The sequence below is a fragment of the Megalops cyprinoides genome, chromosome 23 (assembly GCF_013368585.1).
Source record: "Megalops cyprinoides isolate fMegCyp1 chromosome 23, fMegCyp1.pri, whole genome shotgun sequence".
NCBI classification, from domain to species: Eukaryota; Metazoa; Chordata; class Actinopteri; order Elopiformes; family Megalopidae; genus Megalops; species Megalops cyprinoides.
Window position 1 is genome coordinate 6722354 of NC_050605.1, and position 25735 is coordinate 6748088.

A 25735-nucleotide genomic window follows, 5' to 3' on the forward strand; every position below is an offset into this window, starting at 1 on the left:
GTCCTGGGTAATTTGCCTCGGCGGAGCAGCGTGGCACTAAAAGGCTGCTGGGTAATTGAGTGGCTGGCTCCGGACTGAAGCGGCCTGCCCTTCCCTCATTATGCTGTGTTTCCTGTGCCGCTTGTCGTGGGCTCGCTGCTCAGCCGACGGAAAGCGACAGTAATGTGCTGTGACACGCCATGTCCTCTCTGTGAGACAACAGCGGCCTCCCCCAGCGGAGCTACGCTAACCCCCACCCACACACCCACACACACACACACACATCCTTCTTCACTGCCCTGTGCTGGACTTGTACAGTAGCCCCCCCCCCCCCCGTGTCACACTTGGAGCAGTGATGTCAGGACCCAGTGCAAATCCCACCACACCTCCACCCCTCCTCCAACACTAGTGTGATCCACAGTAATGTCAAAGCAGCTGGGAGAAAGGAGCCCAGATGTGATTCAGGTAAGACCAATCGTTACCAGAGAAGCAGATCTCATTGATTGCTTTAACCTCTGTCTGAGGTACGCCATCTCCCTGTCTCTGTCCCCACTCCCTGTCTCTGTGTCCCACTGGCTCTGCGTCTCTCTCTGCCTTAATGCCTTCAGTGGATGCAGCTGTCTGTTATAATTAAGCCCCTCTCTGTAAACTCAGCCCCCCCACCCCCTTCCCCCCCCTCCCTTGGTCCCCTCGGCTCCGGAGCGGATTGACTTGTCTCTCATGACAGTAATCTTTTAAATGCTAAATCCTACCATCCCTCCCCCAATCCCCTGTCATTTCCGAGGTCCGCACTCTGATCCGCGGAGTATGTTCAGATCATTCATCAACAATAATGACAACGCTGATCCGTCATGTGAGATATTGATGAGGAGGATTCGTATTGCATGCATAACGACGACCTACTGTAAGGTCGCAGCTCCGCGTCCTTTCACGTATGCGGCCGGCGCGGCCGGCGACCGATTGATACAGACGCGATTCACCTGGGGAGCGGACATATTGAAACCTGCAGTCCGTCTCCGCCATGGTGCTGGTGCTGCTTGTGTCTCTCTCCGCGCTGTTACTATTCATGTTGTGCACTGGGACAGAAGGAATGTCTGAGTCGCCACAAGCAGGAACGTGTCACCTCCGCTTTGGAGACGTGTGACTGAGCTGAGTCCAGCGAAGCAGAGGAAAAAAAGCACTCCGGTGTCTGACTGCAGCCAGACTCGCCCCCTCCTGCTCCCTCATCCCTGAACCTCCCTTTTCCCTGCACCCTCTGTCCATTACCTCCTCTCACCCTCTCACATCCTACTGTCCGCTTCCCCCGATTCCTTTGCCCTCTTTGCTCACCTTCTCCCTCTCTCTCACTTGTCTCTTGACCCCGTCGCTGCCTCACAGTGTTGCTTGCGGGCTCTCTTCGGCTCCTCTCTCATGCCTTGGGAACTGAGCCTGGCTGCCTTGCTGCCTCATTGCCTCGCTGCCTCTCTGCCTCGCTGCCTCATTTGTAGGCCTCTCACCCCTCTCCGAAATCATGCAAGCTGCGTCCTAGCAAAGCTGCATCCCCGGCCCGAACCTGTCTGAACCCACAGCTACTGTAGCCATGACATTGTTGCATTGTGGACAAGTGGTGGCCTGTTCTGATAACATTACACAAGTGAGAGCTGCTCTTAGAGGAAAGCAAAGCGCTTTTTTGCCGCGTAACATTTAGCATTCAGTGCTCTTGTGACTGCAATAATGGAGGTGATGAAAAAATACAAACGTCTTCCAGAAATATCCTGAAAGGCATCAAAAATGCACCAAATGATTCTGGCTAAATTTGTGCAAACACAAGGTAATTTTATTTTCTTGGGCAGACTTTTCCTTTCTGTGGCATTTATTTTTAAGCCCATTTTCAAATCAAAGGAAGTGAGATACCAACTGAGTTTATGCCTTCAGCTAATGTGCCCAACATCTTCCGCATTCTCCACTTGCTGCCAGCAATGCTTGCAGATGGACACAGCATTGACTTAACGCGGAATTTATATTGTTGAGTATTGTTGAGTGTTGAGCCCAGCTGAGACCATGAGTTGGTTACAGTCATCATATTGTTACATGACACACGTGGCAATCCCAAGCATCCCAGAGGTGATCTGTTGGCTTTGTGTTCAGTGACTAGGAAGGCCAGGCCATTACAGGCATGCTGTAACTGCACGTTGTCGTGAGTAAACTGGAGGGCATTCTTCTGCACAAACATGCATGCGATGTGTGGGGTGAGAACATTGCCTCTGCATTGTTGCCCAGTCAGGAAGGCACTGAGAAACGCTAGCTTCCGTCCACGTTATCTTGCTGCCCGCACCATCTCACCTCCAGCTGGTCCTCTTTGTCAATGTGACATGGATGGTATCTCTCCCTGACTCATCACAAGGCTCATCACAGAAAGTAGTGTTGTGCCTGTATGTCTATTAGAAGCTTCTGTTGTACCAGATACAGTCCCTGCGACCAGGCAGGACACATCCCCCATGTGTATGGTAGACTCAGACTCCCTCATCCTGGGTCTGCCCTTTTACCGTGTGGGGGCCAATCTGACCACTGTGATTCTGTGTGCTGTACATCTGTAACCCTTTAAGCCTGATTTATGCTTCTGCATCAAATCGATGGTGTACCCCTGCAGAGCCTTCTGCATCGCCGCATACCCCTCCGCCATCGCCTGACGTGCACCTCCAAAAAATTGTAACTTTGCGTTGAGGCGACGCAGTCCACAAGGGCTGTGATTGGTCCGCTCATTACATCATTTCCGGCATTTAGCTTTTCCGGTTTCTCCCTCCCACTATACCGCCATTTTTAAAGTGCTCGTATCGGAGTTGTTTTCTCAGACCACCTTTGCGAATGTCTTCTCTTTCGTCTGCGAATCAACATTTGCAATAAAAGCATTTGTTGTTCTACATCAGTCATCTCCAGCTCCAACAACACTCTTTCCCTTTTGGTCGCCATTGTTCACTGTGAGCGGAAAAATGAAGCGGGGAGCTAAACAATCAATGAGTTTCAAGATTGACCCTTCAGCAACCACACATCCCCTAGCGTTATGGCGGTGAATTGCACAGCGACGCAGAGCAACGCATTCAACCCCGACACTGAACTTCGAAAGGTTCACGACGGCGTCGAAGCGACGGCGGGGGTACGACGCAGAAGCATAAACCAAGCTCAAGGATGTAGGAAGGTGCTGATCCCAGAGATGCCTCAAATGGACACACCAGTCATATGCAAGGGTGTGACGGCTTGCGCCCCTGGCTAATGTTAGTCTCGCATAAGTGTATTTCAACCGCACACTGTACTGGTGTACTGGTGCAGCCTCAGGCATTGAGGTCCCTGCCCTTAGCACCCAAATCGTCTTCTTCTTTTCGCTATCATAATCAGCATGAGTTTTCCCCTGCTTTTTGTACCCACGGTCGGTGGTGCCGAAAAATGTGTCAACCGGCATTTTCACATCATCATTTGCATATCTGCAAATATGCCACATACAGAATGTCACAGATACACAACTAGCTAAGATGAGTTTTTCAAGTTCAGTTTACTGATTAATAGAAAACGAAGAAAACGAAAATGTCTTTTTTTAATGATGTGTGAATATTCACTTCTGGGGAAATAAGGTACACTTGTTAGGCTTTTAATGCTGTCTAAGTATGTATGTTTATGATCAATGCCACCCAGGACACGTTTTATTTCCTGTCTGGGTTTACCTTAGTTAGCTTCAGAGAACTGAGTCCGAAGTAAGAGCGAAAGGAATGTGTCATAAAAATGTCAGTACGACTCATTGTATTAAAAAGGCTACTTACAGCCGTTGCTATGTAATTGCACATGACACCAGAGCAACTACTTCAGTTTTTTTTTTTTTACTGACGAACAGATCGAAGCGGGGTTTATTCTCATGCTTTTCTTTTTTCTTTTTTTCAAGGGAACACGTCGTATTGCGGAGCGTGCTCGCATTTGTGGAGTGTTTCACGTGACAATGCATCCTGGGAATGATTTATGTCAGGGCGCGTGCTGATCATGTCTCCCTGTACCTGATAAGTGGAAATAATTGTAGTTCGTTAAGGTCGCACCTGTAGAATTCATGGTTTGTGTAAGACTGTGTAGTACGGTTGTGCAGCGTGTAGGCCTTTATCTACAGGAATTCATAGAGCATATAGTTTACATTTACATGTAAAGCATATTGTCTGTGTATTATCTGTGTAAAAATGTGGCAGTCATTGTTCAGAGTTTTAAGCCAGTGGCAAATATTGAGTTTAGGTTCTGTCTGCTCTCATTGGCATTTGTGCTGAGGTAGAAAAGGGCAAACAAAACAGCTTTACTGCTGGGACACAGTCCGGAAAAGTGAGAGGGCAAAACGAGTGAATGTCTCTTTCAACAAAAGAAATAACACATTTGAAACTGTGACCACACCACAAATAAACAGAGAAAAGAGAAGTCAAAGTGACAGATAAGAGTAGGAAGCCTATAGTTATCCCGCACAGAGACAGAGGTGAGATCTAACAGGGCTGAGCTGTGTGTATGTGTGTATATGTGTGTGTGTGTGTGTGTGTGTGCCCGCGTGTATGTGTGCGCTTGTGTGTGTGTGCGTGTGTGTCCGTGTGTGTGTGTGTGTGTGTGTCAGACTGAGACCCTTTCACTGTTTCCATGTCACACCACAAGACTAATGGTAATTCCCCTCCCAGCAGTGCCCATCCTTCTTTAGGAGTCTGGGCATCACTTTTATTCATGAAAATGACCAGCCCTCTCCGGGAGCAGCCGAATGCAAATGGGTCATTACGGATGCGATAAGAAGTTGGTCAGCTCATTTACAGGGCTGATTAACAATGCTTATAAAGCTGATAAGGAGCTGGTCAGTTCATTTAAAGTGAAGGGCACTATACACGATAACGCTGAAGGGGAGAAGCCGTCACGGCGTTCTAATCCCGGGAGAGCTGCGCTGGAGTCATTACAGAGACAAAGGCCCTTTCACCTGCGATGTTAATAACGTTCCACAGAAATCCTGACGAGCCCAGTATAGCGCCGATGTTTAATTCAGCAGAGGATGGGCGCAGAAAGTAGAGGGAGCGAACACAATGCTGGATGATTAAGATCTAATCCGATTTCACACCACTTGGGTTGGCACAATGATTTAATTTAATGCTGAATTTGGAGTGATGTGGCGGAGTCTTGCTTCATCTGTAGTGATGGTGGGGTCTGAGATTGTACAGATACTGAGGGATTGCTGTCAGGAGGGATATCTGCGCAAGTACTTGTGCTACTGTTTACACTGTCTTTTTGTCAACAGAAATTAGTCGAAGCAATGGACGTTTTTTTTTTTTAGGTTTATGTGCCTATTGTGCTGCAGGATTTGGATTTGTGTATTTGTGAGATAGCGTTCCGTGGAAGAATAGTACTGGTAGGTTTCTGTTGAACGAGTGGTTTGGTGTGAGTTCATGTGTGTCTCTATGTGTATATATATGTATGTGTGTGGTTGAGGTGTGTGGTTTGTTTGTGTGATGTACAGATATGTATGTTATGTGTGATGTGTGTGGTTTATAGGTGTAGTATGTATTGAATACTTGTGGTACGGAGGTTTTGAATGTAAATGAAAGTGTGTGTCTATGCATGTGTGTGTGTGTGTGTGTGCGTGTGCTCACTGTTAGTGTGTGTGCATGTGTGTGTGATGTGTGCGGTGGTTAATACCTCTGTGGTCTGGGCTGTGACCACAGTGAGATCCTGTGAGGCGCAGTCACAGAGAGGAGCAGAGGGTCTGCGGTCGCCAGCCCTCATCCAGAGCCTGACGCAGAGAGCAGGGCCTCCCGATAGCGCCCCGCGCTTGTGGGCGGCAGCCAGCTCCATTTCAAGGCTCCGCAGCGTGCTCTCTGTCACTTCCGCGTCTCCCCGTATCCTGTCACGTTCAGGGGGAAGCTCTCGCATGAGACCAGACACGAGGGACCCAGAAAAGAAGAGCAGCTAAACAAACAAGCCGAAATGTAGCAGCCAGTGGGTACTGCGTGTCTGCTCCGATCAGTGCTGCTGCCCCCCCCTTTACACACACACACACACACACATGCATGCACGCACGCACACACACACACACACGCACGCACGCTCCCCCCCGCCTCCCCCCCTTCCACACAGGGCCCAGATGATACGTGTGTTGTCAGTGTTACAGCGGGAGGAATTAAGTGTGAATGACTCCATTATCACTGTGAGTGAATCCGAGTCACAGGCTGGGCTACGGGAGCGGCCCTTTGTTGCTCTCGCCGCTCTGATGTGCTCACGTTGATCTGAAGGCGTAATTACACAGCGTGTGCTCTGTTTGGAGAATGCTTCATTACAGCGGCCGCGTTAATGGCGCGGGAGACGGCGCCGGGGCCCTCGAGTGTGCCGACGCGGGGCCGCCGCCGAGCGAACGCCATCTCCCCGGACCCCCCGTCTCAACGCAGCGGTGCATCCGCCAGGGTCGACCCTGAAATGAACGCCGTGGGTGTAGATATATAATTGTTTATGTGCGTGTGTGTGTGTGTATGTGTGTCTGTGTGTGTTTTTATATACTGTATCTGCTCTGTTGTGTTCAAACCTCTTTAATGTAATATAGCGAAGTTGTTTTCTGGAAGAACAAAGTGTGCTCTGTTTCACTTCAGTCAACATGCCACATGAGATCAGCTTCCTATCTGAGAGCGATTGCCTGGGATAGGATATCAGATTCTTCGAGGCTGGAGTGACACCCCCAATGTGAGCTCAATCCATGTTTGTTTCTATGTATTTTCTAGGCAGATACCCTTTTAAATTTTCCCCATGCACAGGGGTACAAACAACCTTGTTTTTGTTGTGACCCTCTAATGTCCCAGGCCATCCTTAAAGTAATATGTTCATTTTTGAAACTAGCCACTTTTTTCTATTTTACAGACTGGCTGGTTATGGTGATGGCACCATTGTTTGATAAAAGAAGCATCTATTTTGAAAAAAATGTCTGATGGACAATCTAACTACTAGATTGAATAAGTTGTTTATCTGCCTATGTAAAAACTCTCTGCTTGGAGTTTGGAGATCTCTGCTGTGCCACACTTAGCATAAGAGAATTTGTAATTTTTGAAGTGAATGCTTCTCTGAAAAATATATGTGAATTCATGGACTTTAAACTTGCTAGTTGCACAGCTTATGCTGATATCAAGCTAATCACCATCCCTCCTTATAAGGGGCAGTTCTAGATTTGTTGTTTGATTGTGTATGTTATTGTAAATGTTAATTAATAAATAAATAAAAACAACCAGCTAGCCACACATTCTTTATATCTTGATCACATATTCAGCTGGGTGTGTTGCACATTGAAAATTCTATCTCTGCCTTTATTGAAGCTACAGGTGTGCTGATGTGCTGCCTTGTTTTGACACTGGCTTGTTAGAGTGGTCTAAAACAGAACATCAATAGTTATCATGTACACCATAGTATGCAGCTGCCTGGGTCCTTGGCTCAACACTGAGACTCTCTAGCGCCACCTTGTCTTGCTGGTGTCAGTCTGATAGCAGTTAAATAAATAAATTCCCTGCTTGGATGTAGTTTCATTGGCTCAGAGCAGTTGGGACAGTCTCTCCTTCTTTGGGGCGGTAGCCCACTGTACAAGGGGTGTGGCTACTTCCTGTGCACTGTTCCGGGCTGCGCTGTGTCAGTTTGTTCGGCCTCCCCCTGTCCTTTAGGAGGCCACCTAAAGGAGGCCACAGATAATGCCCCCCTAAATGTGGCATTGTCTGTGGCCTCCTCTGTCTTGCAGACATCAGTAGAGACTTATTATAGTCTGTGTTTCTGCCCCCCAGCAGCTTTTCTGGAGGCTGTCGAGCTGTGACAGTCCTCTGCCTACTCAAGCAGGCTCTTCTGAAGCCTTCAGAAAAGCCTGGGGTGAGCCTCTGTGGCTACAGACTCTCCAACTCTCTCTGTCCCTTTTTGTCACTCGCCGTGTCCTTCTGTGTCCGACTGTGTGCTGTTTCTGGGTGTTTGTCTCTCACTCCGTGTTGTGTCTGACTGTGTCTACATCTCCCTCTTTCTGATTTTCTGTGGAGGTGGATGAGACGGTCTCACTGCCCTGGTAATGGTCAGTGAGGTGGATGAGTCCATGTCCCACCTATAGCAGCTATTGGACAGATGGGCTCTTTTTTGGATAGGGCTTCTGAGGGTGAATCTCTCATTATTCCCCTGGTCTGGCTTAGTGCTGCTATCTCCCAATGGGATGGGGGATGCTGAGAGGAAATCTGCTCACTCAGAGTTCCTGTGTTCTCACTTATCAAGTGTGTTGTTGCAAATAGATTCTCAAAAACGCCTGACAAAAGACTGCTGTTGCGCTTGACAACATCAACCTGAAAACTCAAGGGCGCCTAAAACATTGTACATTGAGCTAGCTTTCTCAGTCATAGGAGCACATCTACTGTTGTCCTTGATGGGGAGAGATCATTCTGTAACCATATGAAAGCAAACCTATGTGCTTCTGTCATTGACTGCATTTGTGTGTGTGGGGGCCAACTCTAATTGCTTTAAGGTATGGGAAGAATGGGAATTTCTTTAAAAATCTTCAATCCATAAACCCAGCTGGAAGATTCCCATCTGATTTTATTCTATGTGTTCATACTTAATTTGAAGAAATGACAAATTAACTCAAATGTCATCCCAAAACCCTTGTAAGTGTATTGAATTAGAAGCAAATACCTATTTTTTTACATATTATTGATTTGATACACCAGGGATATTTACTGAAGTAATTTAGGCTGAGTACCTTGCTTAAGAGTACACTTCCAATGCTCTACTGGGAACAGTAATGCATATATGTCCAGTTCCCTCACAGATATGCCACAATATCACAAAGTCTGGGCCACGTTCAGTTTTGTGTATAATAGGGTTAGAGTGCCTCTCACAGTGTAGCACAGCAAATGTTATCAGCCACTACCAATTAATCCACCTCTTTGAGGATCAATTAGCTCACATGCTTGTGTGTCTGCACCCAAAGAATGAAAAACGGAAAACAAAAATGCAGTTATTAACGAAACAGTCTATAATGGACTTCAGAATCAACGTCTACCTGGATTTTTTAAACAAGCACTCCTGTTGCTTTGCTCCCGCTCAGCTGTCTGCGCAAATCCTGTGTAAAGACTGGGACTGAACATTGTGCTGGAAGGGGCTTGTGTGTACAGAGACCTGCAGCGTACCACGGCGCTGGCGCAGGAATCTCAGCGGCCGGTGTCGGTGTCGGAGGACTGCGTGTGAATGGCAAGTTGAAGCTCTTAATGAAATGGCCTGTGTGTAATATGATTAAAATGGAGAGATTTGCCGTCATCCTCTCGATTAACTCGGGCCGGGGCTTTATTAATTTAATAAAACAGGATCAGTGCTCAGCTGTTACTCGGGAAAAGTTGCACACGTTTCCCCAGCTCCTCCATACCACAGCCACGCTGAGTGCCTCCTGGTGCTGTCAGACTCGGGACCGAGGAGAAGGGAGTGGCGGCCTGGGTGGAGCACTGTTGTTATAACTGACAGCCTGTTGTTATAACTGACAGGAGAGTGGATGTGTGAAGTGCTTTAGTTATAACTGACAGCCCATTGCTATAACTGACAAGGGAGCAGTTGTTTGTGCAAAGTGCTTTAGTTATAACCGAACGGCTGTTGTTATAACTGACAGGAGAGTGGTTGTTTGCATGGAAAGCTTTAGTCATAACTGACAGGCTGCTGTTATAACTGTCAGTAGAGCGTTGTTTGTGTGGAGAGCTTTAGTGATAACCGACAGGCGGTTGATATAACTGTCAGGAGAGTGGTTGTTTGAGTGGAGCACTGTTGTAATAACTGACAGAAGAGTGTCTGTTTATGTGGAGAACTGTAGTCATAACTGGCAGACTGTTGTTCTATTCTTCCGTTTGAGAGGAGAGCAGTTTACAGATGCTCCTCGACTTACAATGGGGTTAAACTGAAAATATCGCAAGTCGAAAATGCATTTAATACATCAAACCTACCAAACATCATAGCTTAGCCTAGCCTACCTTAAACGTGCTCAGAACACATTAGCGTACAGTTAGGCAAAGTCATCTAACAAAAAGCCTATTTTATAATAAAGTGTTGAATATCTCATATAATTTATTGAATACTGTACTGAAAGTGATGGGATGTGATAACACAAAACACAATATCCTAAAAACGCTGGCAACACAATACACTGTAGGGTATCGGTTGTTTACCCTCGTGATCATGTGGCTGACTGCCCAGCATTGCGAGAGAGTAACGTACCGCATATCGCTAGCCCGCGAAAATTCAAAATTCGAAGTATGGTTTCTACTGAATGCGTTTTTGCTTTCACACCATCGTAAAGTTGGAAAATTGTAAGTCGAACCATCGGAAGTCGGGGACCATCTGTATTTGAGCGTTGTCTGTGTCACTGACAGAAGAGTGGCTGTTTTTGTGGAGTGCTGTTGTTATAACTGACAGAAGAACGGTGGTTTGTGTGGAACACTGTTGTTATCATTGACAAGAGTGGCTGTTTGTGTGGAGTGCTGTCATCATCGCTGACAGGAGAGCAGCTGGCTGTGTGCACCACTGTAGTTATAACTAACAGGCCATTGTTCTATCAGACAGGAGAGCAGCTGTTTGTGCACAGCGCTGTTGTCTTAACTCACAGGACAGCAGGGTGTCTCTGTTCCTGGCATTTGACTGGCCCGTTTTAGGGGGAAACGCAATCGGGTGTTTTCTTAGATGCGAGCCTCATCACACAGAATTCTATTCCAGATACATACAAATCAGAGCCACTCTTTTACTGAGTTGTCATTGATACAGTGCAGGGAATGAAAGCCATCACTGGGGCCTTTTTCACAAAGCGCAGGGAATCAGAGCGATCACTGGGGCAGTCTCAAAGCTGCCCTCTCTGGGACAATGGCCTCCTCAGGAGCTGGCGCACGGACATGCTCTGATTGGATTATTCACGCTTCTTCATAGTGTGTTATGTAACCGAACAAGTCCTATGATTTTAGTCACCATCAACACATTAACAAACAGCATATGAGCTGCTCTGCCAGCTTTATGTAAGAGCATTCCAGACAACAACAGCTCTGTGCAAAATGCGAGGCTGTGTGTGTATGTGTGTGTATGTGTGTGCGCACCTTTGCGTGTGTACATTTGTGCATGTGCGCATGTACATGTCTGCTTGTGTGTGAGCATGTGTGCATGTGTTTGTGTGTGTATGTGTGTGTACGTGTGTGCCTGTGCCTGTACGTGTGCATGCGTGCACATATGTGTGTGTCATTCTTTTGGATGTCCTGATACTCTTTTGCCCTCATCTGTGTTCAGACCGTGTACTGTCTGCAGCTCAGGAAAGCTCATCCGTAAATCCTGTCAGGCGACATGGACTGACAGAGAAGTGGAGTGATGTGGGCCTGGTAAAGCAGAACTTTTCATTACTTTCCATGCTTGTGTAGATCTGCCACTGATCTTCTCTGTGAGTAGGCAGTCAGATATTAACACAGAAAAGGAGAGCCCTTCTGTGATTTGGGTAGTATATATATATCTACACACACACACACAATATCTACACACAAACACACAATACACTTCACATTTTAAATTATTTTACTATTTTACAAATAGTATTTATTTATACTATACTAAGAAACGATTTTATTTCTCCACATTTCAAGCACCATCTTAAAAGTGAGCAACACAATTGCTCTATGACAAATATTAGTGTTTTATGTGTGCTGGATTGTGGGAAATGTTTTATGTGATGTGTTGCATTGGTTCCACTGTGGTATGGTGCGTTCTGTGTCTAAGAGCAGTGTTACAGATTAGGAGGGTTCGGCAAACTAGGGTGTGACGTAGGAGAAGGGTATGATGAGTTGGGGCGTCACTCAGAAACAGGGCTCCTTCCTGTTTTCCCTGCATTTTCATTATGTAGGCCATGGTGTGAGCGGTGGGATTCTCCCACAGCTGTTTTACTCCTGTGTGTTTACATTGCATTGGCTTAACAGGCTCTCTCAACTCTCAACTCGACTGAATTGCACATTTTTATGTAATTCATTCGTTCATACAGTTGACTCTGTCTAAAGTTCCTTGCCTAAGGGCAGTGCCTAACAGCAGTGGCCTACCTGGGAATCAAACAGACAACCTATAGATATAAGCCGTGCTCTCTACCAAGACACCAAAATGTGGCACACTTTCATACAGGGGCTTTGGACTTTACACTCTTTACTAGGAGGGCTCATTGAGACTGCAGTGTTAAGAGTCACGCATTTTAAAAAATCCAAAATGGCATTCAATAGTACACTTTCATAAGTGAAAAATGATCCAAGTATATATGTAATGGCATTTCTCTGATAATGTGCAGTAATGTAAAATGGTGAAATTGTCTGTAGTGACACAGAAAAGCTTATTTCGGTGGCTCACAGGATTACGCAGTGAAGATTAAGATTTACAATAAGACTTACCCTGGTAATGAAAGGTCCCAATATTCAGAATGTTGTACAACTGTAACTCCCAAATCGTATTCGCGGTGTTCAGAATGCTTTACAACTGCAACTCCCAAATCTTGTTTTGCGCGATGTGTAATTTGTGCTACTGTCCTATCAATCTCCTTTGGGGGGGAAGGGCAATTCATTTGTGGAGAGAAAGGCACACGTCAGCTTTTCCTTAGCAGATCTCCGTCCGAGCCCTGTAATAAAACCACCCCCTATCTGCTGTCCTACAAGCTGCGCCCACAATGTAATGGGAGCAGAACTTTAGAGTAGCCAACCCTGAAGGCATAATCTGAAGCAGGATTATCTTTGCGTGGAATGCACTATAATGGGGTGTGGTAAGATTTAGTCTTTTTTTCATAAATAAATGTCTATGTTGATTAATTGGACAGGATGTATGTATCAGCTGTTATTAACAGTATATTCCACATGTCTTGTGAATCTTGTTTGCTGTGAAGAGTCTCTGAGGCCTTACCATACATGTTGAGGTCTCTCTGGACACTTACATTTACAGTCATTACATCATTACATCATTTACAGTAGAGTCCCCCATGCAGGACTTATTACAGTATATACAGGGGCGTTTGTATGGATCTAATTCTACACTGTGAAGCCTCTGTGGTGGTATAGGCATATACAATGGAATCTCTATGGAGCACTTACCTGCTACTTACAGTATAGTCTATGTGGACTTATCAAATACAGTAGAATCTCTATGTACTGTGCAATATGCTGCTATATACAGTCAAATCTGTATGGCAGTCTTATCATATAGGCCCTTTCTTGTGTTACTTTGGCTATTTGTTCTCTTCTCTCCAATGTAAAAGCTGCTGGAGTGGGACTTTCTGGGGACGGCAGTGTCAAGAGCAGAGTGAGGTGTCACCAGAGCAGTTACTGTCACAGAGCTGATATTATCACTGGGACTGTGTGTGAATGTGAAAGAGAGAGAGAAAGAGGCCCAGAATGAGGCAGCAGTAAGTGAGAGGATAACAGGAAAGATCAGATGAGTCTCAGCAGAGGCACACATGGTGCAGGCCTGTTTCTCCCAGAGTCAGGGTTACGCACATCCACAGGAAAGGCCTGTATCACTCACAGTCAGGATTAAACACACTCACATTAAATACCTGTATCACTCACAGTCAGGGTTAAACACATTCACATTAAATACCTGTATCACTCACAGTCAGGGTTAAACACATTCACAGTAAAGACCTGAATCACTCACAGTCAGGATTAAACACTCTCAGATTAAAGACCTGTATCACTCACAGTCAGGATTCAACACATTCACAGTAAAGACCTGTATCACTCACAGTTCGGATTAAACACACTCACAGTAAAGACCTGTATCACTCACTGTCAGGATTAAACACACTCACAGTACCAACTTGGATCACTCACAGTTATAACTGAACAGAAATATTCATCATTTTTTCCCCCCTCTCTCTCTGTTAGGTGTTTTTGGACCTCTGAACTGGGCCCTCCACGGCATTGACCTTGGCCCTGGGAGGAGTGTACAGCAACTAGACAGACTAGGTAAAGGGTTTTATCTAATTGGTCCATAACCTTCACCTACAGTTTGTGCTGATAAACATGTTTTTTTTCTTGACATGGGTCCATTAAACCAATTCTGGGTAAGTACATTAACGCCTTTCAATGTCTTAGTGGAATTGCAGTTTTCACTGTTTATAGGTTGATTCAATTATAGAACAACAGCTCGAATTATGTTGGTTTCCCAAGAGTCACAAAAATATAGAATGTGGCCAATGGTGTCAGTTTATTACGTTCATGATATTTGCCCATAAATCATTCCGTACTCCTCAGCATGTGCACCTCCTGGTGTACCCCTCCAAAAAAACGGGGTGTGCGAGTACAATGTGTGATGAGGACAGAGCGGAAGGTGAAGATGAATTTGACATCAACACAGATCCTCTCCCTTGATATCTATACAACTCACTGGTGGAAAGATGCATGTCTGATATCCCTTGCTATTCACCGGAGAAGGAAAGATTATCGGGTGATATTTACACAGCTTTTTACTGAAGGGAGAGAAAGACCATCTAGTAAATGATATCCATACATCCATATGTGCATCCATACATCCAAACATCTTTAAACACCGTCTAGAAAGAGAAAGGCCATCATGGGTCTGATATCCACACTGCTCTCAATAACACAGAGAGAGACACTGAAAAGGTGTGACATCCATACCACTGTACATTACAGATAAAGAGACCACCAGACCCTCACACAGTGATGGGAGTTGGGGCAGTAATAGGCTGTTTGCTGCCCGCCACTGCTGTGATCATGTAGATTTACTGCTGCTTAGAAGGCTCAAGCTATTAAATCATTACAGTGGCCATTACAGCCGGCCGAGCTGGCCGCCTCTCCTAACCAACATATGCTTCCCAACCAATGCCTAAACTCTTATTTATGGACTTAATTTAATGTGCGGGAAGAATTCAGAATTAAATTTGGTGTGTGCCTCCAGAGAGTGTCGGTGTATAATAACATGGTAATTTTTACACATCTTTATGAGAAATGAGAAAATTAATTCTTTCTGACAAGCTGTAATTATTGGAGCTGGAACAGTTGCAGCTGAGCAGTTTGAGCTCTGCTTGTCTGGCAGTGAGCTGAAGGAGAGAGGTGTGGGGGGTATGCACACACACATGCGAACACACATACACACACACACGCACACACACTCTCATACTCAAATGCACAGATAGACATACTGATACACACAGGCACACATTGATAAGCCAACATACATGCACATGCATGTACAATCAATGCACAAACACACATGCACAAAAACATTCACACACATAAACACTATTAAACACCCAAACACACAAGCATGCACAACAAGCGCCCGGACACAAATACATAGGTAGATACACACTGATAGACACACATACACCTTCAGAAACACACAAAAGAGAACAGTGGTGTGTTTTTTTTCTTTCTTAAGTTTTAATATGCTTATTTGTTTGGAGGCATGATAGTCCATATCTTTATCTTTATTGATATCCTTTGGGAAATTAGTTTTGCATCACATCAAAAAAGGCTCTGGTAGACCTACACATTATAATGATGTAAACAACATATTCAAATAAAATAACTCAGACATGCATGAGAATACCTACAAGACCAGGGCAATGTGTGTTTGCTGTGCATGCTATGTTTATGACAGGAATATGTCATATTAGAACTACCGTATTTATATAGCGATTTAATATTTAACTGACTGAATGAGACATCTCTCTAAAAGCAAAAACCATTAAAATACTATAACAGCTGGACTGCTAGTAACCAGAGTTATGGCTGTCAGCTTTGACTTTGGTTTGGCCAAAGGAATCTCAGCAGCAAGAACCTGGCAGCAGAGATCATAGGGCGGGGGTGGGGCTACAGATGCAGAGGCAAGAGGTAAGAGTGTGTGGGAGTGGTCACAGACATGGTAGGACACGGTGGCAGGGAAGAGGGAGAATAGATACGCAGCATATTAGAGGGCATTGCTGCAGAGATGAGAGGGGAAGTGGGCGTGGCTGTACAGTCGAGAGAGGAATTCTGACGGCCTTCCAACTGCTGTCCAGCGAAATCCCATCACACGTCAGAAGCAGGCAGCAGTACTTCTCACACCAGTGTTTCTCAGAACCGAACTGGGCCGCACCACTGCCACCTGACCTAAAAACATTCACATCCTGTAACTGCCACACTTCTCCACTCCAAGCTGAGATGGACAGTATTATCCCTTTACATCTAGTCGTCATTGGTGGCTGTGCCTCTGCATAGCGTGGTGCCGTGCTATTGGCTCACCGGCTTCACAATACATCAGGCCGTGCACGCCGGTCTCCAAGCACGCAGAGAGAGCAGGAAATGGACCCTAACGGGATCGCCGCGCTGCGGCCTGACCTCCCCTGCACAACCCATTACACTTTATTTATTTATCCTGTTCCATTTTGTCGCCGGCTGTTAAATGTTTGATGGGCATCCCTGCAGCAGTGACCCCCCCTGGGAGCCGTGTCTGTAGGTCTGCGGGGCTCAATTATAGATGGCAGAGAAGCTCAGGAATGCAGGTGTCAGCTAGAAAAGGTGTCGCCGCCACCGCTGCGGCCGCTGTGCGTCCTGACGAAACGGCCCGCCAGGCTTTGTTCTGCCGTGACGCGCCGAAAGCGTGTTAAGCAGACCCGGTCAGAACCTGCCAGGTGCGGCTAATGGATTTGCTACTGTCTGAGCAAATTAGCAGGTACATCTGTTTGGTTTTAAATGGCGTTGTTTTGCTGTAAATTAGTAGATCTCCCTGTATGAGCCACGCCACTTACTCAAGCACGCCTCCCCGGCATACACAGCAGAGCTCCCAGCATGCACTGCACAGTACTTATTACCCAAATGGACTTCCCAGGATGCATTGCGGGGGACATCCAGATGCAGCATCCAGCATCCATTACACTGCTTAGCCATCATGGATTTATCTCAGGTACCGGAGAGAGTCTTTTTTTATTGCTGAGGTCAAGATTTTTCAGAAATGCAGGCCGCTAAAATCAATTTCCTTATGCAAATGAGGTTGCTGTTCAGACCAATTAGAGAGGTCCCCGGAGTGTGAGAGTGGAGGTGGGGGTGTGTCACAGGGAAGGAGTCCAGCGCTGGCTTCTCGTCTCTTAGGTCATTGAGAGCATCTGTGCGTGTGGGTCCTGCCTGTTAGTTTACCCCTCTCCTCTGTGATGACTGTGTACAAATAGGCAGAGAGGGAGGGATTTCTAGTGCTGTCCTGTTATTAGAGACGTGGAAGGAATCTGCCTGTAGTTTCAGACTGGGATATTAGATGTCCCCACGATTTTCCCAGATGCTTATCCAGCTGTAATGTGTTATATATCGCGGCAGTTTACACAGGTGAACACAGTTCCAGAGCCATTTTGAATATCTACTGAGGTAAACAGTTCCTTTTTCCACCCAATTTAATTGCTTTAAACAGTGGCAATCATAATTTGAAACATAATTACCCTACAAGTTTTGCAGTCTGAATGCTGAATAATATGTTGCCTAATAATAATCTAACAGGCAACCTTTTCTGGTATCACTCAACTAGAGCAGAGCTAAGAAGCTGGCTATATTTCATGTTAAAGTCATGCAGGTTAATTAGCTGGCTAGATACATTACCATTAAGTTACAGTGGTAGGCTACCAGTGTGCCCGGCTGTATTTACTGTTTATCATAATTTCTGGTGGTTAGCAAGCTAAAGAATTCTAAATAAGAAGGTTTGAAGTGAAGAAAAGATACTGGATAATGTAATGTTTAACTTGTTTAATGTAAACAAGTTTGACAGGTGACAGTACAGGACCATTCTTTCTTGTTCAATCAATCTGATATCAAAAATAATAGTTTTCTAAGCAGCTGCTTGTCATTACCAAGCAACTGGACATATTTGTGATGGCTTTTGCCCAGAATAGATCTTTATTAAATATTATATTTAATAAAGATCTATATTATAAATATTTGCAAATGTATTGTATTCAATATACTGTATTTTATATGTATGTATTGTTATTTATGCATCCTAAATAGTTCACCATTATATAATGATTTATTCCTTTAAATGTGCTGTGTCTTCTGAGACTTGTGTCCAGATGCATCTGTCTGCACATGCACACTTTCAGAGGTGTGATGCCAGGTATTCTGTCTCATCCATATGAGTGAAGGCCCATGGCCACTTAAAAACCATTGTCTCCATCTGAATAGATTCATATGGGATTCCTCTCAGTTTCTCCGTCTGTTCAGAGAGACCATTGTGATGGGTATTCTCACCATGACTCCGCTGTACAGAATGCAGGGGCAGGCTGGGAGGGAGTGGAGGCCGAGCTGCTGCTGATATAGGCCATGCAGGCGCAGGAGGGGGAGTTAAGACTGGGCGCTTCAAAAACCATGCCTAGATCACCCAAAACCCAGACCTGGACTGGACTCCATAACACCCAGACCAGAACTAAACCCTTAAGACCTAAATCCAGTGGGCCAAAACTGAGACTATCTGGAGAATTGTCTAAGCATCATGAAATAGAGGGCTTACCATTATTGTAAACAAGAGAAAAAGCTGTGTGAATGACGAAGGATCATCAGATTCCTGGGATTTCATTTTCAATACTTCTTTGTGGTATAATTCAAGTGCTCCCAGGCTACATTTTGGATTTTTTTCCCTTAAGCACCATGTAATGAAAAAACAAAAAAGAAAATAAACTAAACTTAGTACATGAGGTTATCTCTGGCTTTTACAAATATTGTTTCTGATGCTGCAAGTTAGATGCCACCACTGTGGGTTCCTGTTTATCATCAGCTGATGACATGGGTGGGACTGAACCCAGGCCATAGAGCTCAGCTTGCGCTTAAGGAAAGTGCTTTAACTGTTGACCCACTCAGGAGCCCTTGAATGCAACTAAAACTGTTCTCCATACAAATCAAACAGCAGCCCAGAACACATAAACGCTCTTCCAGCCATACAACATCATGGCATCAGAGGGTCATTTATTTATTTGGAGTTTTAAGTAATTAAACATTTACTAAATGTATGAAATATTTACAGAACTGTTTGAAACCAACGCAAAACCATTTATTTAACTGGACTACAAATGTAATTTTGCCAACACTTGTCAGCTGAATAAATATTGAGTTTTGTGGCTTGCTTGCAAGCTATTCTTGTCTTAGACTATAATTACTAAGAGAACATGAGGTATTGTGAGTAATATGTGAGTGTGAGTGATATGTTTAGGTCAAACATGATTATCACTGTTTTTTTTTTCTTTGTAAGGGAATATTACACACCAACTGCCAAGTCATTTGCGGGACATGCAGATTAATTCAAGATAACACTACTCCACTAGCTCTGTGGTAGCTACAGTTTATTTATTTTTCCCTTTTAGGGGAATTTTGGGGACAGTATTTGATAAATATCATTAACTAGCTACTGGTTGGAGTGAGTGAGTCAGTGTGAATTTGACTGTGACAATGACATCTTTGCTATAAATGACAAGGCCTGGGCCTGTCCTCTGTGACATGGGATTTTATTGTTGAATAGAAAACTTCCCTGTCATATCCCTTCAGCCTTGTCATCTGGATCCTCTGATATCTACAATTGGAAAATTTGCCTTTAACATTGTAAATACAGTCATGCTTGAAGATAAGATGGCATGCTAATGGTGTTAAGATGTAATGGACTCACTTAATTGTAAGATCCCTGCAATTTCTCAAACCATACGTACAGTCCCAGGGTTTTCCCCTCGATCAAATATCTGGCATCCCCAGTGTCCCTTAGGTCTGCGTGACTGATATATGAAGGAGACACACTCGATGGATGCATGGCCTGGTGTGGGGACTGTATCACGCTCTCCCACCCTCTAAAAAAGAGCAACGTTAGCAAAGCTCTGGTGTTGAAGGGATCCATGGGATATTTCCAAGAACTTGCGTTGTTTGAGATTAAGCAAATGTGATTGAAGGTAATGGGACAGAGGGCTCAGGAATGAGCTGGATTTCAGGAAGTGGGCCAACGCAGCTGCATTTCCTGTTGCACGTGTGCCGAGACCACAGACGCAGAACACAGGCGGTTTATTCATCCTGCTTTTTTTTTTTTTTTTACCTCGTCTTCCTCCTCCTCCTCCAGCCCTACTCTTTCTCTCTCTCTCTCTCTCTCTCTCTCTCTGTCTCCTTCTCTCTCTCTTTCCCTCTCCCTTTCCTGCTCTCTGTTTTGGGTTTGTAAGTTTGGTGATCTGATCTATGTGGTAATATCATTCCATTCCATATTCGTTTGTGGACTAAACAGGGCTGTCTGGGAGAAAATGTCAAACTGCCTTTGACTATTTTTTATAAGCAAAGCAGGTTCAACTCCGTGAGTCAGTCCTCAGACCTCTCTTTCTTTGAATATCAGTTTGCTTCAGTCTCTGCCCTTGTTTGTCTGTCAGTCCGTGTCTGACCGTCTGTTTGTCTCTGGATGTCTGTCTTTGTGTCTGTATGTCTCTCTCTGTTTGTTTGTCTGTCAGTTGCTCCACTGGTTTTCTGCTTCTGATTTCGCCCTTGTTCCTCTCTGTAGACTTCTCTGCAATGTCAGTAAAGGCTGGCAGAAATGTATTCAGTAATATGGATTCCATCAAATCCTGCTGAAGCTGAACCTTTTCTTGTGAAGGAAAATATGATTAATCTGTCACTTCTCATTGAAAGCAGCATTGCTTTGTGCACTGTGTAAAGAATGGAGTGTGTGTAGTTTGCATGTGTATTAGTCTGTTTGTTTATTTGTGTGTGTGAGAGAGAGAGAAAAGGAGAAAGAGAGCGAGACACAGAGAGAGAGAGAGAGAGAGAGAGAGAGAGAGAGAGAGAGAGGGAGAAGGGGGAATGAGAATGTCATCCATGGTCCTGAGATGAAAAGATATGAAGTTATAGATGTGAAAAATATAAATGTCTCTGCGGGCATTCTTCCCTCCGCCGTGCTCTCTACGGGCAAATCTGGAGCCTGATCTGAGCTTTGTTAGTGGGTGAAAGGCACAGACTGTTGAGCTAATTAAAAGGGTTCTGCCTGTGCTTCATGGCCACTGTTGTAGGGGTTCAGTCTGATTTCCGTCTCCAAGCCAGTGTCATAATGCTCGCATCTCTTTGTCAGCCTGTCTTTTGAGAGAAAGCTTGATTTGCTAGAAAGTTTCAATGTCAGCCCAAGCGAAAATGTGCTTTTCCGATGTTAGGAGCCTGAAATTGATCAAACCACCAAAGGACAAATAAAATAAAGTGTATAAAAGATGTGCGTCCTAAAAGAAAATTTAAAATCAATATCAGATCATTTTGCTGCAGAACACAGCTGAGATCTTCTCTGAAGATCTGTTTCTCTTTCTCTTCAGCAATTTTTTCTGTTTTTTCCTCACTACTTTGTGAAGACTCACCGTGGTTATGATTTAATGAAGATTGAAGACATAACAACAGGCTCCATTAGTTTTTTTCAGTAAATTAAACCTCAATTAATCACACTTAATGACCCTTGTAAAACTTCCTCCAATGCAAAAGCTGTCTGTTCAGTGTTCAAGGTTAATTTGGGTTGTTGTGAGACATCATCATGGATGAGGTCTATATACTCTGCTGTGTGGATAACTGTAAGTTGTATAGACTCTCCCTTCTGTATATGCTGTCACTCAAAGCCTTTAGAAGATTTAATAAAAGAAAGTGGGAGGGGCTTCATATGATCAAAATGACATCATTAGAGAACAAAGAACATCTGAGTTTGAATACCAGTGGCTGAGGACCTCCTGAACAATCCTCTCAGGCTGAGTGTTAAATGGTCTGTGCTTTGACACTTTGCCCCTCCGGGCCCAGGGTTAAAGTTGAACTGTTCTGGAACATCTGGAAGCTGTTCCCTGAGTTGTGAAGGATTTTGGAATGTCAGCATGGGTATAACAGTGTACATGAAGCTAAAGGTTGTGACTGCTGTAGCTGTTCTATGTCTGTGCTCATACCTAGTCCTCAACAGCGCTTTGAGGCCTTTGAAAGACAAAATCAGCCTCCTCTTCTATTTTTTGAGAGGCATACTAACTGCTCTCTCATTGTAAGTTCATGGTACAATATTCCTAGTAGCTCCTTTAGGCTAATGCTACAGAATTCCTGGAGTAGCTCCTTTAGGCTAATGCTTTAGGCTAATGCTTGCTCATATCAAGTTAATGCTATAGCATTCATAGTGTACCTCTCTTAGACTAATGATAAAATATTCCTAGTACCGCCTTTGAGATAATGCTATAGTATTCTAAGAGTAGCTCCTTTAGGCTAATTCATGAGTATACCTGTAGTAGCTTTATTAGGCCACTCTTGCAATACCCAAGAGGAGCTCCTTTAGGCTAATGACAGAAGACATCTAGAATAGCCCCTTTAGGGTTATGATAAACACTACCTATTCTCTGATGTCTGTGCTGGTGAATCAGTGTTCTCAGGTGAGATAATATTGTCCACTGGATCTGATATCCTGTAGTGTGATTTAAATTAAAAATTAGAATTTATTAGAATATTGGATAGATTGTGACCATTATGTGCTACAGTAAGAATCAGTTTGTCACTGTACCCTGTGTTTGAACGTTATTCCTGGTGACATTACTCAGACCTGTGAAAGTGTCCAGCTATTCTCCCCAGGACCTGATCTGGCTTCTGCTTTATAATCCTTTGTGATTTAAATTACTCGCACAGCGACTGGAAAAGAGGTTTTTAAATTAAAGTTAAGGGCTGATGGTGATTGTGGCTTTTCTCATGCTAAATTCCATTCTGGTATCATTGGTTATCTGTCCTTCACCATTGTGATGCAAAATAGCGGTCAGTTCTCAGGCAGCAGAGGTTTGGCATGTCTGTTTCAGTCAGTCTGAGCTCTCCCGATCATACCACAACAGCAGAGCTCTGTGTTTCTGTCCCACAATTCACCATTCAGCACAGCCTGGAACAGCTCCGCTTACCCACAATCCTCCTCTCCATCGTGCCCTAAACAGCTCTGGTGTCAATCCTAGAGCTTTCCTGTCTCTTTGAATGTATCCCACAATTCTTCTCTTCCTAGCAGCAGGTGGAGCCGCCCCACTAGAGTAGGGTCTGTGAGCTGTTGGTGGGACGTGTCAGGCTCAGTAGGTGAGGTGTTTCCAGCAGGGCGTTTAGCCGGTGAAGAGAGCATTATTTTAAATGAAGTACCCACAGCAGACAGGAAGGCACAGCCTCCAACACTACAGGACTCATAAATCTCTCTCTTCCTGTTGAGTGTATGGCTAAGCCAGGCCGGGGCTGAGCCAAGCATAAAGGAAGGGGAGAAGCTGAAGCAGAACCACACTGTTCAAGAACCAATTATTCCTGGCTGAGGGAGTTCCAGGGAGGCACTGCATGCCAGCTGCGGGTTTGGTGGATATTCTTCAAGGCTGGAGGAAAGGGGGAGATCGAAGGCTCAAGTTGACCCGTATTGATTTCTTCCTCCCGTTTTTACTCTCTGCAGTTCTTGAGAGTTGAATGACAGTAAATTGAGTGTTTTCAGTCATTATTCCTCCCTCCTAGTCTCCTCAGTGTTCTTACCTACACAGTCAACAGTGTTCCTTTATGTGTTCACAAGCTCAGAAAGACTCAGTTTCCCACCTTTCATCATTGTTGTCACAGAGATTCTAAAGGCCACTACTGGCCAAAGCGACTATGGGAAGTGTGGTGAGTTATGACTTACAACTCTGGATAGCTCCTTTCTGTAGCTGTGTAAATATTTTCGGACAGGTGCTTAACAGTGCTGCGGAGGTTGTTGGAGAGAGACTTTCCAGCTCTGACACCATTTTTGGAGATGTGTCTCACAGCTCTGTAGAGAATGCAGGAGACTCATTGTTTTGTCTCACACCGCAAGGATTGTCAGAGGAGATGTTTTTACAAGTCTGTGGAGGTTGCTGGAGAGGTGTTTTACAGCTCCACAGGGATCGTTGCAAATTGTTCGGACATGAAGGGACGCGCTTGGTGGTGTTGTCCCCCCCCCTCCCTTTCCTACCAGTCCGGCAAGGGATCCAGCGGCATTCGGAACTAATTGCGGATTATTCAGGAAGGCCTTCATTAGCACTTGCCACACATGGTCACCAGATGTGTGGCTAGCAAGAATGGACTGCCGTACTTTTTTTCCCCTCTTCCTCTAACCTAATAATCTGCCCTTTGTTTCCACAGGGCTATTGTGCATTAAGTGTGCCCCGGCCTGGTAAGAGAAGTCACTCAGGGCTGAATAGGAGCCTTTGTAACAAAGAGGGAGAGAGACTGCGGACTGGGGGGCTGGGAGGAGCTCATGCGTGTCTCTGGAATTTTTATGGCTTGTTTTTGCAGTTTTAGAATTCTGCACTGTAGCCCATAACATATCCATTCCACCTTCCTCGGCCCACTCTGACATGGCTGTTGTCTGTGCACAAATGCACGTGCGATTCTTTGGGTGGTTGAGAGCGCATTCATGGTGTTAGAGCCGACATCGAAGCAATGAGTTTCTCATTGCTTTGTCGCAGAGCTGCTGCTCTACCGCGAGTGTTCATCAGAAGTTCCTCAGTTTGTTTTTTTTTTTTCTAAGTTAGTAATTATTAGTTGTCAGTTTGTCCTTGAGGTTACACTACAGTTCCTCACTTTCTCTCAGGTTGTGGTCACAAATATACAGTGTGGAGCTGCATTAAACATAGAGTAGCCTTCAAACTCAGAGGAAGTGCCTTGGTGAGATTCGCACTTTCAAGTGCTTTGTGCGCGCACAACACAGCGACAGTGTAACTACTTCACGGTCAGTGTTCATAGCATATCCTCTTTGCATGTCATTGATATCCTAGTATAGTGCATGACCCACATGAGGTCCACCCAGAATTCAGAAGGTAAACAGAAGCTATGATTGAGCACACATTTGCCCGATGTGATGGACTTGATAGCTGAACTTGAGTGTTTGGAATAAAACAAACAATGATGTAAGCAGCATGTTCACGTCGTTCTTTTCGAATGCGAACAAACGCAGAGCTCGCACCCTCCCTCGACTTGTCATGAGAACATGAGCCCTCAATCCCTCACCAAGCAATGAGGCGGGGGGGGGCGGGGGGCGGGGGGGGGGCTTCACTAGCGCTTTTTTGTGATCGAATCGCGAGCCATCTTTTGCATCAGAGGAGGTTGCCCCCTTCCTCTCCGAGAGAAAACAGCGGCCGCTTTTCCACGTACGCCACGGAGCACAGAGAGAGAGAGTTGATATTGAAATTTGTCAGTTTGTGTCAGAGTTGATGCTGAAGTTCTTCGGCTCCTTTTGAAGAGCGGAGCGTGAGATGCAGAATGCTTCTGTGAGCGGGGAGAAGCAGGTCTTTGTGATGCTTTTCTCTTGTGTCAGGGTGGCAGCGGTTGCCATGGCACTGTTTACAAGCACATTACTTCCCCAGCCTTTCTTGCCACAAAGTGGAGAGGCTTGTGGAGAGGTGAGTGGTATTGATTTAGGATCGAACCCGTTACTCTGTTTGGAAGCTAATGCACTTTCCACCAAGCCAAAAAAGAAGGAAAACAAAGAGCAGCCAGCCACTCTACTGCTGTAACAAAGAAAAAGATTTCTACAGAGGAAAAACATGCTTGAAAGAGGAAATCAATTAAATCTAACCCCTACATTTTGTTGACTGGCAACAAAGCGTCTATAAAGGAGAAAAGCAGTGAGGTCCAGAAAATGATTTGGCTCGGTGAAGGTGTACTGGTTGTGGACACGGTCCAGTGAAAGTGTACAGGCTGCAGATGCAGTGGTTATGGACATAGTTAAGTAAAGGTGCGCTCTATGTGGACGCGGTCCAGTGAAGGTTCGTGCT

At 45.0% G+C, this 25735-nt stretch overlaps 1 protein-coding gene across 1 annotated transcript in view; it reads left to right on the forward strand.

Moving 5' to 3' along the window:
- The window catches only part of sox5 (SRY-box transcription factor 5), a 173828-nt gene that overhangs the window by 49492 nt on the left and 98601 nt on the right, over positions 1-25735 (forward strand). The window contains exon 2 of the mRNA XM_036517684.1: positions 13881-13961. The gene's annotated coding sequence lies outside the window, so the exon portion shown is untranslated. The remainder of the gene's footprint in view (positions 1-13880; positions 13962-25735) is intronic.